The sequence below is a fragment of the Chelonia mydas genome, chromosome 1 (assembly GCF_015237465.2).
Source record: "Chelonia mydas isolate rCheMyd1 chromosome 1, rCheMyd1.pri.v2, whole genome shotgun sequence".
Classification (NCBI taxonomy): Eukaryota; Metazoa; Chordata; order Testudines; family Cheloniidae; genus Chelonia; species Chelonia mydas.
The window spans coordinates 138,443,379-138,461,531 of NC_057849.1; the positions used below are offsets into that span (position 1 = coordinate 138,443,379).

At 38.3% G+C, this 18,153-nt stretch overlaps 1 long non-coding RNA gene across 1 annotated transcript in view; it reads left to right on the forward strand.

Annotated features, from left to right (window-relative positions):
- The first annotated feature begins 593 nt into the window (after positions 1–593).
- Positions 594–18,153, forward strand: part of LOC122462129 — a 28,985-nt gene continuing 11,425 nt past the window's right edge. The window contains exon 1 of the long non-coding RNA XR_006284502.1: positions 594–909. This is a non-coding gene — a long non-coding RNA (uncharacterized LOC122462129). The remainder of the gene's footprint in view (positions 910–18,153) is intronic.

Here is an 18,153-nt window from a genome sequence, read left to right on the forward strand (position 1 = left end):
TCCTCCCATACCCCATTTGTCTTCATTTCTTTATATTTTTATTGCTATTGCTGTTTGCTTTAAAACAAGGTGCCCAGTAGATGGGAATTTGATAGTTTCTGAACATATTTACATTTTAAAAGCAATACCATTCCAAACTTATGTAAATGTACAGAAAGAAAACATTTACTCATATAGGGAAATTTTATACATTCAAAAGTTAGGAAATGAGAGGAAAGCTTAGATGAGTACCACACAATATAATATATATCTGCTGCTGCATGGCCCAATTCTATTCCCATTGACGTCAGTGGGAGAAAACACAATATGTTAAAAAGCATTAAAAGATGGCTGCAGTATTTTGCCTGTTTTAATACAGAATCCAAAATGGGAAAAGGATCATGTGACGGCGAGTCCCGCACCTCCCCCACCCCCCAAGTCCTGAAGGCGTAAATTAGGCCAATTAAATTTAGGCTGCACCTGGATGAAACCCAGAGCATGCTAGGGCCTAATTGCTGATGAAGTCCACCTAGGAGAGTAGCTGGGCGGGAGCTATAAAGAGTGGTAGGCTGTAAGGGGGAAACCTGCAGATATACTTCCTGATACAAGGGGTGACAGTGGGCAGCTGTAAGGACAGAAGAGGAAGTGGTAAGGGCTGGAAGAATAAAAGCCCAGAGCTGCTAAGATCAGGCTTCATGGACTGGAACCTGGCGTAGAGACTTTGAGGATCCCCTGGAAGTGGGGAGAACGTTAATGGGACTTGGCCGAAGGACTAGGCTATGAAGAGGAAAGTGCTGCAGCTCTCAGCATAGGAGAAGCCCCAGAGTAAATGAGGGGAATGATGGCCTGAGTAACTGCAGGAGAGGGAATCAGACCAGGGGGTTGCAGAGCCAGTTCCCCAGATGAGCCCTAAGGAGGTACTGCTAATTGGTGAGTAGTACAGACCCTGCCACAGATCAATTTTAGGCTATTTGTGTCACAGAAGAATTGTTGAGAATCTGAGGTTTCTGGATTTATAATTGAAGTACTAACAGTTAAATTAGATAATTTACAAACAGCTCTTGGTTTAGTATTACTACTTGAATTTGTATTTCAGCAAACAAAAGGGGGATTATGTACTATAGAACATAAAATTTATGGAAGAGAGACTGCAAATAATAATTACTATAAAGCATTTTTGTAATTAAGGGAAACCATTAGACTGTTTTGTTAGAAAAATTTGGTAAACAACCACATACATACTTTACACCAGAGAAACAGAAAAAGCACATATCTCCTGGCTATTAGTCCCCCCTGACCCCAGAAGCACAGCTTCCTTCATTATTGTACATTCTGTAACCCTTTGAGGTTTAAAAAACATGGCCCCTTTAAATCTTTTTCCTATTGGGGAGGGGAAGCAGTAAAAAAACAAAACTGACCTTGGGGGTGTGGCTCTAAAGCCCCAAAAAAGAAGGGCTGCAGCAGGGAGGCCCTAAACAAAGTTTAAAACAAAAAAACCTGCCTGAAGCCTGGGAAGGGCAGGGTGGCCAATCAAAAACATCCCAAAACAAAAGCCAAAAAAAGCACTGTGCCAGGAAGAAATTGCCTGAGAAGGACAGACCAAAACTAAACCCAGCATCACTGCTGCCCAAAGCTGCATGGGGCTGTGAGTACTGGGGCTTGTAACTTGCATTGGAAATAAGGAGACAGGCTGCTAGTTAAGTGGGAAGGTTGTGGCTTTGCAGAGAGCAGCAAAAAAGGGCACCAAAGGGTTTGTTTAAACAAAATTTACTGGTGCCAAGAACAACCAGAAGCACCCAAAACTCAGCACTAATCTAAACCTTTGCTCAGGACTCCTGAACTCTGTGTGCAAACACATTGCTCAGTGTCTGCCCTTTCAGACTGTGCTACCACTGGGCCTGTAGGGCCTTAGTTTAAATGCAACCCTGTTCTACTGCTCCCCCTACATTTCCCCTTGTTGTTTTTTTCCTCCTCTCATCCCTCTAGATAAATAAATATCTCCCTTTGTTATATCCATTGTACTTTTCCTGTGGGGGTGTGTGTTCACTCTGGAAGGTTTAAAACAGATGGGGTAAAAAAGTGTTCCTGTGTGCGCCATCTCTTGGCAAAGCTGCCTGCAAAGCAAACTCCCTCTTGGCCACAAGGGCTCTAAAGTTACATGTAGTACTGGGTATTGTCATTCTGCAGCCCTGCTGGCTGTCACAACCATTTTTCAGTGATGTCAGCCTCTTGCTAAGAGTGCAGTTGTCAAGCTCTAAGCGTGGTGGTGGCGGTGCAGAGAGTTTTACACTTACAGCTGTACAGCCACTGTAGTAATGGCAGGCAGATTTCACCCACAGAGATTGTGAGGCAACAGAGGTTACACTGCCCCATGCTAAATACAGTTGTGAAAAAATGCAAAGGTGCTGCTCAGGAGAGCAGCATCAATGCTGGAGGGCCGAACTCAGTCGGGTGCTACCGACAGCAAATTGGGTGCAACTTGTAGGGAAATCACTGGGCCAGATAGTGCAAGTTGCGTATCCAATGTAAGCCGGTGGTGAAATAAGTGAAACTTGCTCAGTATAATTTGGACCAATCAGGCAGTCTGCGACAGTGTGTAATTGCAATCTGAGGGGGCTACGTACAAAAGAGGATGTGCAGTAGGGAAAAACAACTAATAGGAGGGAGTACAATTAAAAATAACCTTGCTTGAGCACCCTTCTGGTGCTCAATTTGGTGTGTGGTAAAGATTCCATTGACTCCAAAATGCATTGTACTCGTTAATGCTGGGGTCTGAATTTGATCACAGCATAATATCATATGGGTGTAACTTGATCCTCAGTGTCATGGCAGCACATAAGTCAATCCATTGACCACTTGCTCTTTTCAACCTAAAGGTGATTCCTCCATTTCATCAAAATCCTTCACCCCAACACAATATAAAAAGCAGGCTTGTCTTTGAAGAAGGGAAGGGATGAAAGTATTTCCTTGGGGGGAGGGTGTGGCGGGGGAGTTGACGACAAAATTAATTCCTATCTGTCCATTTAACTTGTAGAATGCAACATTTAATTTTAATAAAGGCTGTGGCATATGCATAAAGAAAAAGATGACTAAGGGTTGGGGGGGATGATAGAGGTCAATAAAATCATGAGTGGAGCTGGGTATAAATCCTAAGCACTATTAATAATGCTAAATGTAAATGTATACGTCTAAGGACAAAGAATATAGACCATACTTACTGGAAGCAGTGATTCTGAAAAAGATTTTGAGGTCATGGTGGATAATCAGCTGATTAGGAGTTCCCAGGTTAATGCTGTGGCCAAAAGGACTAATGCAGTCCTTGGATATATAACCTCTCTACTCCTACATGAGATTCTGGTTTATTTTACCTCTGTTTTTGGCACTGATTGCTGCTGGAATACTGTGTCCAGTTCTGGTGGCAACAATTCAAGAAGGATGTTGACAAATTGGAGAGGGTTTAGAGAAGAATGATGAGAATGATTAAAGGATTAGAAAACCTGCCTTATGGTGATAGGCTCAAGGTGCTCAATCTATTTATCTCAACATAGAGAAGGTTAAGGAGTAACTTGATTAGTCCATAAATACCTACATAAGGAACAAATATTTAATAATGGTCTCTTCAGTCTAGCAGAGAAATGTGAGCCAATGGCGGGAAATTGAAGCTAGACAAATTTAGACTGGAAATGAAGTGTACATCTTTAACAAACATTTTTCTGACAGATATTTTGGGGAAGTTCTATGGCCTGTGTTACACAGGAGATCGACTAGATCACAATGGACTGTTTTGGCCTTGAAATGAATCTATGCATGAATAGCTGAGTGAGAAAGGTGTGGCATGAAAAATGTAGCTTCAAGTTGTCAAGAATAATCATATACATCAATGCTGGAAGCAGTCAATAATAGCTAAACAAAAATTCATTTTATGAAGTCTATCGTGAAATTGAATATTTGCTTTTGTATCTGCATGCCCATCTAATCGGTCTAGTTAAAAGGCATGCCAGAATAACTGGGAATAAAGTTCAATTTAAGAAATTGTGTCTAGCCTACACAATAGACACAAGTCGTGTCCTGCCTGCTAGTCACCAATAAAAGGAGAAGGAAGTGGAGGAGATAGAAACAAGAAGACTGTAATCATAGCTCTGCATCTTATCTCAGGAAACAGGTGAGATTCCTCAACTGTCTAAAAGCAAACTCTACTGATAACAAATATCTTGTTTACCAGCTATCACACACTTTTGCTGCCTTCTTTGCAAAGGAAAGATGTGACGTACATTTTTCCATCCCATGATGATGATATTTTTAAGAATGCTGATGAATATGTGATTGAGAGCTTGGTTTCTTTATGAGGAACTTTTGCAATCAGTTACATGAATGGACTTTGAGGCCCTCTTCCAGACTTTGCTGTCAGATGTCTGAGCATGACCGTTGTTATCTGGATGAGGTCCTGTCAACTTTCTGAAATGTAGTCTTGTGCCTATTTTATTTTTGATTTTTGGAGGGTGTTATGGATTCCCAAATTATGTGGTACACAAGAACAGCTATTTTAGGAAAGCTGCTGTTTAAGCAGGATTTTTTTACAAACTAGTGATAGCTTGAAGGTCATCTCACCTCCAGTGTGATTGGACTGTGTTGTCTATATCCAAAGTGTACTTCACACCTGATCTGCTCAGAGACCTCAAAGGAAGACAGTTTTAACCAATCTGCCTTATCCAAAGGATCCTGCTAGTGTGAAGTGTTTTACCAGCAACATTATCATAAGAATGGCCATGCTGGGTCAAACCAGTGGTCCATCTAGCCAAGTATCCTGCCTTCCAACAGTGGCCAATGGCAGGTGTTTCAGAGGAAATGAACAGAACCAGGTAATCATCAAATGATCCAACCCTGGTCGCCCATTCCCAGCTTCTGGCAAACAGAGGCTAGGGACACTTCAGAGCATGGTGTTTGAATCCCTGGGTAATAGCCACTGACGGACCTATCCTCCATGAATTTATCTAGTTCGTTTTTTTTGAACCCTGTTATAGTTTTGGCCTTCACAACATCCTCTGACAAAGTTCCACAGGTTGACTGTGCGCTGTGTGAAGAAATACTTCCTTTTGTTTGTTTTAAACCCGCTGCCGATTAATTTAACTTGGTGACCCCTAGTTCTTGTGTTATGAGAAGGAGTAAATAACACTTTCTGTAGGCCAGTCATGATTTGTCATCTAATTCCTCAGCTGCAGCTGTAGCTCCTGCTTCTTGTGAGTCTGAAGACTCCAAGAGCTGAAGAGTTTGACCCCTGTTATCTTATGTGTATTAATTTTTTTTCTATTTTTATCTTGGACTGATCCATCTACTGAAAAGGCATGCTAGAAAAATGGCGGGGGAGGGGGAAGTTCCATCACAGCCTTTTATTATTTTAGGGTATGAAAGTGTGGCTGCATGGATGCATGTGTGAGGACCAGCAGAGACCCCACAGCATCTAAATCTCTGCCTTGTAAAATCATTGAATGTGTATTCCTTGTTCATTGACTACAGCTGAGTTTGTATGGCCATAGACTGTTAAGTGAGAGCTGTTAAAATTCCACTTACCGGAATGTTTAAGATCTGTATTTTTCTTGGCGTGTGGGAGAACATTAGCTACCTTACTTCAGTGAAATTAAAGGAAGATGTTTCAATTGGCTTTGAGGTTATGGCTTCAATGTAAACAATTTAGTTTCAATATTAAAATATTCAACTAACTAAATTGCTACTCTGCCATGAGTTTTCTAATTGGGGTTTATAACTAAGTGGACAGTCACCTACCTAGAGTTTTGTTTTAGGATTTATAGGTGTTTACTGTACTAATCTGATTTGATTACTTGATTCAAATTCAATATAATTGTTAGTTCATTGATTTACTGATTTCACCTTAGTTTGATTTTATTGCTTAATCCTTAGTCAGTTTGTTAGTGGTTATAGTAGTTTAGCCTTAGTGGTATGTTTTCTTGATTTTTATTTTTGTTTAACTTTACTAAAATGTATAAACAGGATTTTGAGTTATTTCTTTCAATATGTAATATAGACCAGAACCACTGAGAATCTGAGATCTGATCTATGTAAGACTCTAACTTGCTCCCTGTGACAAAGTGTTGATTTACAACTTTTCACCTTAAAAGAAATTAGTCGTTTTTTTCTGGGATTAGAGTAGATAAGAGATGAAATGTAATGTTCTATTAAGCAATCAAGGGAAGGCTTATTATATAATGGAAGAGCTTCATATTTTTAATAATACCTTATAGTGTTTGTAAAATGTTGGTTTGCTGATGCAACTCTGTGGCCAGTTGGATGGGAAGATGCAATATACCACAGTTCTTCCCTCCCAGCCCCTTAGTTTGGAGCTCCCTACAATACAGCCAGAAGATATTTTCGATATCTGGAAAGACAGTATGAACAATATTCAGCATTTGGCATTTTGGAAAATGTAGTTCAGTAACTGGGTGAACATTTTGTTGTAGGCATGGTTGGTGGTTGTTGTGATTGGTTAAACTAATTACTAATGTGATTTGGTTTCACTGAAGGGATTTTTGTATTAAAGGTCAGATTAGTTACATGGTCTGTGTGGTTGTAGAACACTGAAGTGAGATGAATTTTTTATTTGAATGGGAAAAATATTAATGCTTGTAGGTAGAAGATTATGGGTAATTTTAATCCACAAAGAGAACTGTTGGTCACCTTGATTTCTCATAGTAGAGGTTATGCACTTGTAGAAGCAGGGTGGATAAAAATCAGTGAATTTTTTAAATTTGTTTTATTAGATTTTTTTTTTCCTCAAAGGATTTTATCCAAAAAATCTGATCTCAAGATAGTTTTAATTAAGATCTCATCATGGAATAGGGATTATTAATTCTATAGTATGAGACAATATATTAATGTAATGTTTAAGAAGTTTTGTAAATGAGTTCCAATAGTTCATGGATTAGGGACACAATCTTATGGGGTTCCAAGGGCTTCTGTATAGATTATTTAGGTTAATCTTTCTATCTACCCAATGGGATTCAGTGCTCAGTCTGGAAGATACCATCAGAGATGCTTAGTTTTGCAGTTCTCAAACTGTGGATTTGTGTCTCCAGAGATAACATGCTTGTTAACAGCAAAAATTTGTTTTTAAATCTAGAGGTGAAATAACAGATCTCAACCCTATTGTCCTTCTGCAAATTTGTGTACACAGTCAATCCCTTACCTCTCTAAAAGTGCAAAGTTTCCAAAAGTTCAATGAATAGAAGATTGTTGGGGGTGTAATAGATCTGGACAAGTAGAAGTCTGGAGATAAATCTGAGAAGGGAGGGACAGGCAGTAGAAACAAAAGTGAAATGTTCGAGCAACATATTCCAGAAATCTTGAGGTCTTGCTGAGTGTAGCCTTCATTGATTTGAGATCTACCATACCATTCTCTCACTAGAAGGGAAAACCTATAATGGCACCAGGACATAAGAGACCCAGTTTGGGAATATTTTAATGAAGTTCCTCTACCTGTGGGTAAGACAGGCACGCATGCAAAATGCACACAATGTAACAAAGAAATGCAAGGACTGGTTGCCCAAATGAAACAACATCATGAGAAGTGTTCCTTCTCAGGAAGAAGCTGTGTTGAAGATGATGAAAGGAACATGTCTGAATATGCAGGACCTTCAGGTTGGTAAACTTTTTTATTTCATACCTCTTTCTTAAGGACTGCCTGTCTTTCTTCTGGACTATTCTTGAATTTTCATGTTTGAGCAAAAAATATAGTTGTTACTCTATGGTACTATCATTTTAGCTGCAGATGTGATAAAAAGTAGCTGAAATAGGCAGATCTTCCTTTTACAATTTCACCTTTAAAGTAGTACTGAATGTCAGTGAATGCAATGGGTAATACTAAATGAGCAGTATGGTAATCATAATTACATAAATGCATTGACTTATTTTGTTTAGGAGAATCCATCCTCAACATACAGCATTCTGAAGACTCTCCACCTTCAAGATCACCATCATTTTCTATAGTTTGAGTTATCTGCCAATGAGTGTTTCAGTCACATCATGTATGTCATGTAGCCACAGTATTATCACCTGTAGCAAAAAAGAATCTCCATCATCCAGAAACAACCATAGATAAGTTTGTGATAAGAACCAGCAGATTACAAAAAGAGGTAATTGATGAAAAAATTGCCCAGTTTGGCTTATGCAACAAACTCCCCTTTCTATGTGATTGAGAACCCACATGTCATTAACATGGTTCAGTCATTAAGATCAGGATACAGTCCACCCAACAGAGCAGATGTCCTAGGCAAATTGCTGGATAAGAGAAATTGAGCAGTGTGTAAAAGGTCTAGAGGGTAAAATTGTTAATCTGAGTCTTGATGGGTGGAGCAATGTCCACAATGATCCTGTTATATGTGCTTGTGTGACAACAGAAGAAGGGAATGTCTTCCTTACAGAAACAATTGATGCACCAGGAAATGCACACACAGCAGAATACTTACAAGAAGTAGCAGTGAAAGCTATAACAATTGGGGGGTGGGGGGGGGGGGAGAATTTAAATGTCTACTACACAGCTTGGTCACAGACAACACTGCAAATCTATCCAAGATTAGAAGAAATTATTTAGAGTCCCAAGCTAATATCATATGGTTGCAGTGCTCATTTGATGCACCTTCTAGCCAAAGACTTCAGTGTTCCAGAAATAAAGGCTAATGTTGTTGAAATTGCAAAATACTCCCATAAAAACCACTTTGCAGAAGCTACTCTGAAAAGAGTGGGAGGAACCAAGATAACTCTCCCACAAGACGTGCGATGGAACTCAGTAGTGGACTGTTTTAAGCACTATATCAAGAACTGGCCTAATCTGATGACAGTTTGTGAACAAAATCGTGAAAAAACAGATGGCACTGTCACAGCCAAAGTTCTCAACATTGGGCTTGAGAGAAATGCTGAGTACCCTGAAGCCTATTTCTGTAGCCTGGAACAAAATGCAGGGATATAGCTGTTTTATTGCTGACGCTGTTGAAATTTGGAAGGAACTGAGTGAGATCTTAAAAAGAGAAATATACAATGACAGAATTAAATCACAAGCATTAAAAAAAGGAATGGGACAAGCACTATCTCCAGCTCATTTTCTTGCAAATATTCTCAATACTCAGTACCAGGGTCAAACCTGAACTGCTGAAGAAGAGGAGTTGGCTATGACATGGACATCCAGCAATCATCCCTCCATAATGCCAACTATAATAACCTTCAGATCTAAGGGTGAACCATTCAAGAAATGTGTTTTTTCTTATGATGTTTTAAAGAAAGTCACACCAGTGAACTGGTGAAAGTCACTTAAGCACTTGGATTCAGAGACTGTTGAAGTGATAATCTCACTTTTAACTGCAGTACCTTCTTCTGCCGGTGTAGAAAGAATATTTTCTTCCTTTGGACTAATTCATTCCAAACTGAGAAATCGTTTGGGACCTGAAAAAGCAGGAAAGCTTGTTTTTCTTTTCCAGATTATGAACAAACAGGAAAATCAAGGTGAAGATGATGGAGTTAGCTGCAGAAGCCAATATTTTAAGTTTCTCATGTTGACCTGGCTGACATAGTTGATTTTTAACTTTTGGTTTTTTAAAAAAACATTTCATTAAGTATTTTAGTTAAAAACAATTTAAACAAACCTGATTTTAAAAAAACTTGAATGTTTAACTAAATTCAAAAATTCATATGCTTGTTTTGTTAAAATATGTTTGCTGTTGAAGAAAAAAATCCAGAATTCTTAACATTTTATTTAACTAAGCCAATTTAAATGTCTGTCTGGTGAAGTTCTCCTAATACAGCATGTCAAGAAAATCCTCCAAATATTAATGAAAATCCTCCAAATATTAATTAAATATTAACCTGTCGAATGGGAGATTGTTCAATTAGTTTACCAAAGATAATTGAAGCAGATATTTAAGAAGTCATTGGGAGGTGAACTATCATTCATTTTTCTGATATAGCTGTAAAACTAATCTGAAAAGTTTTCAAAATAAATCACTTAAAAATGTATAGTGTGTACCTTCTAAAATGAAACCTACATCTATCTCTGCATTGTGAAGAATATGTATTAAGGTTATAACAACCAACAAGAATGCACTTTTATGTAGAAATCCATGATTAAAGCGATTCTCCCTGACTAGCGATTTAAATCAAATCCAGTCTGTGTAGAAGTAATATGGGCAATATGTAGCAGTAAAGACTGGAGCTGGAGTTCTAGTGCCTATTTATATTGTCAATTAGCAGACTAGTCCTTATTCTTGGTGGTGAACTTCTTTTTTAAGAATTAAAATACAGGTCTTAATATGGTCCCAGTTTCTTAGTCAGAGCATATAGCAAGGAGATGAGATGGACTATTTGTTACCTAATACACTATCACTTTGTAACAAATCCATATGTTCCATAATACAGACTCTATTACTAGATAAATTGCAGAGGCACCTAGGAAACTGGAACTAGAATATTGAACTTTCAGCACCTGAAAAACAGCCCTCTTCCACCTGAACTATAGAAGATGGGAGACTGCATACATACACCAGTCCCACCATTTCCCCTTGAAGGTCACCTTCTTCTAGTATGGCAGGGAGTGGGGTGCAGTGCCATGCAGTAGCTGTGTATGTTTGAGACAGCCTAATGTTAGAGAATTTGGACCACACTGAAGGATCAACAAATCCTACTGAAACTCTGCCTTTTTGATCCTATGCAACTGACTAGGTCAAGCTTTTAGTATCCAATCTCTCTGAAAAGGAGTTCAGATAAGTTTAGGTGTCTACAAGAGCACATCACATTGTATGAGGCATCAGTGATCTGAGCTATCTGAACATCCTGTTGAAGTTCAGCCAGGTAAGGTTCCTTCTTTTGTGTGCTCTGCTCACATTTTTTGTTTGGATCTCATTGATGCTAGTGGCCTATTCTTCTGTCCTCTATGCATAGAGGATTTACACATGCAATTCACAATGAGGTTAGTGGGAGTTCTGCCTGACACACCACACATCAATGAGAGAATAAATTCACTAGTAGGTTGAATAAACACAGCTGCTCATGACCTTGTCCAAACTTCTTATTGCATAAGAAAACCAGACAACCATTTTCTGTTCAATCATTTACAGAAGTAAGCTGGATTCATTTTTCCTTTTTAGCAGGGTGGATTGATTGAAATCAGCAAGCAGAAAACCTTGATTTAAATCAATTTTAGTAATCTTTTCAGTTATTTTTCCTAAAGACCAGCTGATTCTCATTGATTGGTAACCATTAAAACATGTTGATTTGCAACTAAATATAGCCTCTATACTAAATTTGATACTTTTTTGCTAACCAGGAGGATAGACTGACTATACACTTATTTCAGAAAATTATACAGCAGAACATACATTTATTCAGATTCTTAATTTTTACATATTTTTGTTGGAAAATGGTGAATGATGCATTTCTTTACTTTTTTTACTCCATGATTTGTGTTTTTGGATCGAAATTGGATTCAATTAAGAGTGTATGTTAAAATTGTTCATTGCTTAAATAAAACCTTAAATGTGCTGGATGTATAAGAAAACATATATTTATCAACATGTTTTGCATTTAAAACCAACTGATTTTATTAAATATCCATAGTTAGTGGATTGAACTGACTTTTTTCTGGTCACCATGTCCTTCACAATTTAGCACTAGTAGATCTCATCCTCACACCTAGTTTTTATTCATAGATTGGAAGAAGAAAACAAACTTTTTTACTTCTACAACTCTGAATTGGTTTCTTAATTTGGAATGAACTATAATTGAACTGAATAAACTGACATGAGGAAAATATTATCTCTGTACGTGCAACAATCTGTCAAAAGCTCGGTTTGTACTTCAGTAAACATTGTTTCCAGGTGCTTAACAGTGACTTCACCAGTTCAGTGATTTGACTTTTTATAACATTTTAATAGCAAATATGTACTCAATATTTCTTTAACTTAAATTATTGTAATACATGATAAGTTTAGGCCTTAACATATTGTAATTGCAAATGAAATTAAGTAGGTTTTTTAAAAACAGTGTTTAAACTTTTAAATCCTGTTTTTAAATGAATAAATATATAAAATTTAATCTCTCTTTATCCACCATGCTTTTTAACTAATATATCTGACTGAAATATTTATAGATGTCTGTCTTAGGGCTTAAAAAACTTACAACTCAGCCATTCCTTTGTCACAAACAGAAGGCAGGCAAAATGTCACCTCATTACCTCTGATTGATTTAGTGAAGAACAAGCAGTAAAAAAGTATTACAAATAAATACACATCAGTTGTCAACATGAGTCACCCTTACAAATACCACATATTAGGTATCTAATATATTTCCAGTTTTAAAGTAGATTAGAAAGTTGAAGGGGTTAATGTCTATTTTGATTTTGTCTTCACTAAAAAGGTTAATTATGACCAGTCGCTTAATACAATTAATATTAACAAGGGGGAAGCAAATACAAGCTGCAGTAGAGCAGAATCAGGTTAAAGAATCTTTAGATAACTTAGAAGTTGTCAAGTCACCAGGTCCTGATGAAATTCACCGTAGGGTATTTAAGGACCTAGCAGAAGCACTTTTGGAACTATCAGCAATTCTATTCAAGAGCTCATGGCGAATGGGTGAGGTCCTATACGACTGGAGAAGGACAAATGTATCTTTAAGAATCGGAACAACAAGGTTCTAGGGAATTATAGATCAATCAGTCTAACTTTGGTCCTGGAAATATTGGAACAAATTATTAAACAATCAATTCATAAGCCCATAGGATAAGGTGATAAATAATAGCCTGCATGGATTTGTCAAGAACAAATCATGCCAGATCAATCTAATTTCCTTCTTTGACTGGGTTATCAGCCTAGTAAATAGGAAAAGTACTAGATATATATTGTCTTGATTTTTAGTAAAGCTTTTGACACAATCCTACAGGACATTCTCATAAGCAAACTAAGTAAAGGTGGTCTAGATGAAATTACTGTAAGGTGGGTGCTCAACTTGTTGAAAAAACATTTAAAGATGAGTTATAAATAGTTTGCTGATGTATCTAGTGAGGTTTCACAGGGGTATGTCCTGGGTCTGGTATTGTTCATTATCCAAACCTTTAAAGAAAGTGTTGGAGTGGAGAGTATGCTTACAAAGTTTGCAGATGACATCAAACTGGGAGGGGTTGCAAACACTTTGGAGGATGGGTTTAGAATTGAAAAGGACCCTGAGAAATAGGAGAATTGGTCTGAAATCAACAAGATGAAATTAATAAAGACAAGTGCAAAGTACTGCACTTAGGAAGGAAAAAACAAATGCACAACTACACCATGGAGAATAACTGGCTAGGCAGTAGCACTGCTGAAAGAATCTGGGAGTTAGGGTGGATCACAAATTGAATGAGACAACCGTGTATGCAGTTGCAAAAAGGCCGATATAATTCTGGGATGTATTAACAGGAGAGTTGTATGTAAGACATGGGAGATATCCTTCTCGCTGTGTTTGGCACTGGTGAGGCCTCAGCTGGAATACTGTGTCCAATTCTGGGCACCACATTTTAGAGAAGATGTGGACAAACTGGAAAGAGTCAAAAGGAGAGCTACAAAAACGATAAAAGGTTTAGAAAACCTGGCCTATGAGGAAAGCCTAAGTAAACATGCCCAGTTTTGTCTAGAGAAATGAAGAGGGATCTGATAAGTCTTCAAATATGTTAAGGACTGTTGTTGTAATCAATTGTTTTCCATGATCACTGCAAGTAAGATAAGATGTAAGCAAGGGAGATTTAGGTTAGATATTAGGAAAATCTTTTGTAACTATAAGGATAGTTAAGCACTGGAATAGGTTAAGGGAAATTGTAGAATCCCCACCATTGCAGGTTTTTTAACAACAGGTTAGGCAAACAGCTGTCAGGGATGGTCTAGATTTACTTGGTCCTGCTTCAGCGCAGGGGAAGGGACTAGACAACCTCTTGAGTTCTCTTCCAGTCCTATGATGCTATTTGACATCAGAGCTTTCTTTGACTACTTCAGTTAAATCAACATGGTGGGTAGATCATGAAGCCCCTCAAGGTATTTGTTGTAGAATACATATGCCTACAAAAGGAAAAGAATAAAATAAAAATCTGTTTTATAGTAGGAACCTGATTAAAAGCCTACTGAAATCAATAGGAATCTTTCCATTTGTTTCAATGAACTTTGGATCAGCCCCTAGATCTGGTATATTGTGTGCAGAGCTTTTTCAAAGACATGATATATTTGTTGGTGAAAATTTTAAAGAAGAATGTGCCCCTTCTTTCACTGACAAATTTGGAATTTTGAATTTTTTCAGTCAACTCTTCAGGGGGTTGAAAAATGGGGAAAATGGGTGGTGGTTTGTTTGTTTGTTTTTCTTTCAAAAATATATTCCTTTTTGTCAAAATTGTAATTTTTCGACCATCTGTGTGTGTGTCATGAAAAATTATCACATAGGGTCATGAGTATTGGAAGAATAAACAGTTCAGGTCAGTTCATACCTTTTTGCCACGTGTCCTTCACCTCAGTAGTGTCTGATACATGCAGTTACAGACAAAAGCAGATTTCCTGCACCAAGCATGCTCAGTTCAATATCTTTCTTCCTGGCTATTTCAGAGGAAACAATCAGTTATAACTGGGGTAGAGATGGGAAAAGAGTGGTATTCAGACAAAGCTCCACCTACAGTCCCAGAGTAGCTAGATGTATCAGCTAAAATGATCACCTGAAGAAGAGCTCTGAGTAGCTCGAAAGCTTGTCGCTTTCATCAACAGAAGTTGGTCCAATAAAAGATATTGTCCCTCACTCACCTTGTCTCACCAATGTCATAGTTTAATGATATTTAAAATATCAGTGTTAGGTGTCCGAATTAATACCTAGGACAGAGTGGCTCTCATAGCTCAGTAACATTGTTTCTATCTGCCTAACTGAAGACTCAGACAATGCGGATTGACCGAACAGGTTTTTTTGGTGGCCCCCACCAATTTCTCTGAAGGATTTAAACTCCCATTAGAAACAAACAAAAAAATAAAGCTAGCCTTTACAGTTGCAGAAAAAAATGTTCAACTTGTGACATGAATGTCAATCTGACCTCTGAGAATACCAATAGACAAAGGGTGGAAATATGGATATGTCCATGCTATACCCACCATGCGCTAGAGAGAATGGAAGAGAGGAAAGCAATAGAGGGAGGAATTTCTTTTTTGGAAGGAGAACTTATCTGTGCACTGAAATCCTTACAGAATACAGGGGAAAATGTCATGTGGTTTTTAGTTTTCATAACTGTACATTTTCTCAGGAGAGAGGGCAGGGAAGTGAAGAATTCATAAATTTGATAACTTCTCCTGAACCAAACATAATGAGATGTGAAATCATTTGTTGGTATAGCAACCCACCAATTCAATACTGCTAAGCATTTTAATCAGTTTTATCTGACATGTTTAGTAGAACTTCAATATTTTACTTCAGACACCGTTAAATAACTGTTGATGAAATCTGGAGAGTACTAGTGCTGGTCACAAAGATTCTCTAGGATTTGGGTTTATTTGAATGCCCACATAAATATGGGCTCCCACGAATAATTCTCTAGCAAAGCATGTTAAATAACAACCCTTATCTACCATTACATAGACATGGATGGCCTCTAACTAAATGCAGATGCCAATACGCACAGAGTATATTTATGAGGTATCTAATCTAGATATGGAGCTTGCCCATATTTTCAGTACTTATTTATGTATGAAAACAAACAAAATTGATTTTTCTCCTTCTAATCCAAAATTGTGTATGTCCATGTGCATACCCACCTCGATCTCCTGTTTTCATGATTATTTATTATTGGTGTTACAGTCGTGCTTAGACTCCAGTTGAAATTAGGACCCCATTGTAAATGCTGTACACATACACACAATAAAAAGCAGGGCTTGCCCAGAAAGCTCACAATCTAAATAGATAAGACTGACAAAGGTGGGAGAAAATCAACCTTGTTTGATGGCATTATTTCCATTTTACAAGGGGTGGGGGGAAATGAGGCATAGACAGGTAAAATGACTTGCCCAAGATTAGAAAAGGAGTCTACGGCAGAGCCATGAATTGTAGTTGAGTCCCATTCCGGGGCTTAACCACAAAAGCACCCTTTTTTGACCCACTGGAACGTAATATTTTATTTTTAATTAAAAGAATATTAAGGTTGCAAAGTAAAGCACCCACAGGTTAGGAAACACCAGAATCAAGGTTTCCTGAGCAACTGTAATTCTACCTCAGTGCATATGTACTGGGATACAGATTTTAATTACACAGTCACATACTATTAGTTTTTAAAGGATCCCCTAATTATGGGCTCAGAGTGGAGGAAAGATGAATATTTTGCCCCAGTGGCCACAGTTGCTCTGTCTTAGGTTATTGTTGTGCCCAAAGATTTACTTCTTTTGCTAGCATCATTAAAGGCCTTTACTTATATTTAACTGATTCTAAAGGCAGCCCTGGAAATTAGGACTTGTTTTTTTTAAAAAAATCCTTTTCAGTCTCTAACAGCGTTGTCTTAGTTACAGCTTGGGAACTTGGGAACTGTGCTAGTGAAAATTGATTACTCAGACATGTGTGACTATGAGTCATCAGAAGGCTTGAAAAATAAGATGTCTGAGCTTTTTTCTGCATGATTCCTTTCTTTATTTTTTAACTAGCTCTTGGACAACACAATAACTTGATTGTGCGATAGCCTGAGGCCGAAGAACAGGATACACTTTTATACCTATACATGAGATAATGTACTGGATTGTCGGTTAAAGATTCAACCAGAAACAAGGCCTTTGCCCATTTTATTTGCTAACCACAGTGAAAATATTAAATTGTCATTCCCTCTTGAGAATTACACTTTCCTAGGAACTCAGGAAGTGCCAAAGTGGATCAGACCCAAGGTCCACCTGGTCCAGTATCCTGTTCTGGACAGCGACCAGCATTAGGTGCTCTGAGTTCAAGTTCAGGAAACCCAGCATTAGGCAATTATTGAATAATTTAACCTTAGGGTAATTTATTCCTAAGCCAAACTCTAACGGATAGGGCTTATGACCTGGGACATGAGGACTTATCCTTGCCGAACTACTCTTGCTTTTTTCTCTCCCTACTAATATAATTTGGGATATTTTCATTATTTATGTAAATGTCCAATCCTTTTAAAATCTCTTATTAATTTTGAAAAATGTCAATTTTAACTGTCTCCTTTACTGGTGCTGCCACAGTTAGTGGGCCAACTGTACCTCTGACCTCTCCTGGTGTTCCTGAGTGCCCCCTCTCCCAGGTTTCAGGCCTCCAGTCATCAGCTGGCTCCAGATGGAATCATATAGGATCCTGGGTGACAGTCTCCTTGTACTAATAGTGATTTACCTCAGCAGATCTGACTTAGGCTCAGACCCTGCAGTTCTCTTCCCTCTAGGGCAATGACCATGGTAAGCAGTGGCCAAACAGCCTCCATAAAGTAAAGTATAATTTATTTAGGACAAAAAGCATTACAGGGAGAGCCTATCTTACAAACAATAAACATACCTGTACACATTCCTGATTACCAGGCATTGGGCCAGAGAAAGAGAGGAATGACTCTGTAGTCCAGAGGTTAGGGCGTTCACCTGGAGGTGGGAGACCTCTGGTCCAGTTGCCGTGCTCCAATCACTGTTTCATTATTTATCCACAATGAAATAGCTGCAACAGGAAAGAGTAAGGGAGCCTCACCTCAGAATACCCCCATAGCCCAGTGGTTAGAGCACTCACATCCTTTCTCCCTCAGAAGAAGAGGGGAATTGAACTTGGGTCTCCTACATCCCTGGTGCATGCTCTAACCACTGCCCTAAACATTATAAGGTGGACACCAACACCACCTCTTCCAGCTGGATTTTGAGCGGGACCCGATCTGGTGTGCAGCCTCTGAACATGCCTACTGTATCAGAACCTACATGGTTGACTGAACACCTATGCTCTGAGTTTGTGAATCACTTTGCAGCTTAGATGGGAGAGAGGTGTTCAGACAGCTAGAGTGAGGCCACCGTGCATGTGCACAGAGGTCAGAGACTAGGAAATTTTTACCCTGAAAACCTAGGTGCTGAGGAAGTTTAGGCATCTACAGGGTTTGGCAGGAGTTTGGTTGAGCCAAAACTGGGACCTAGACACTTAAGTCTGGGGGTTTAAGCA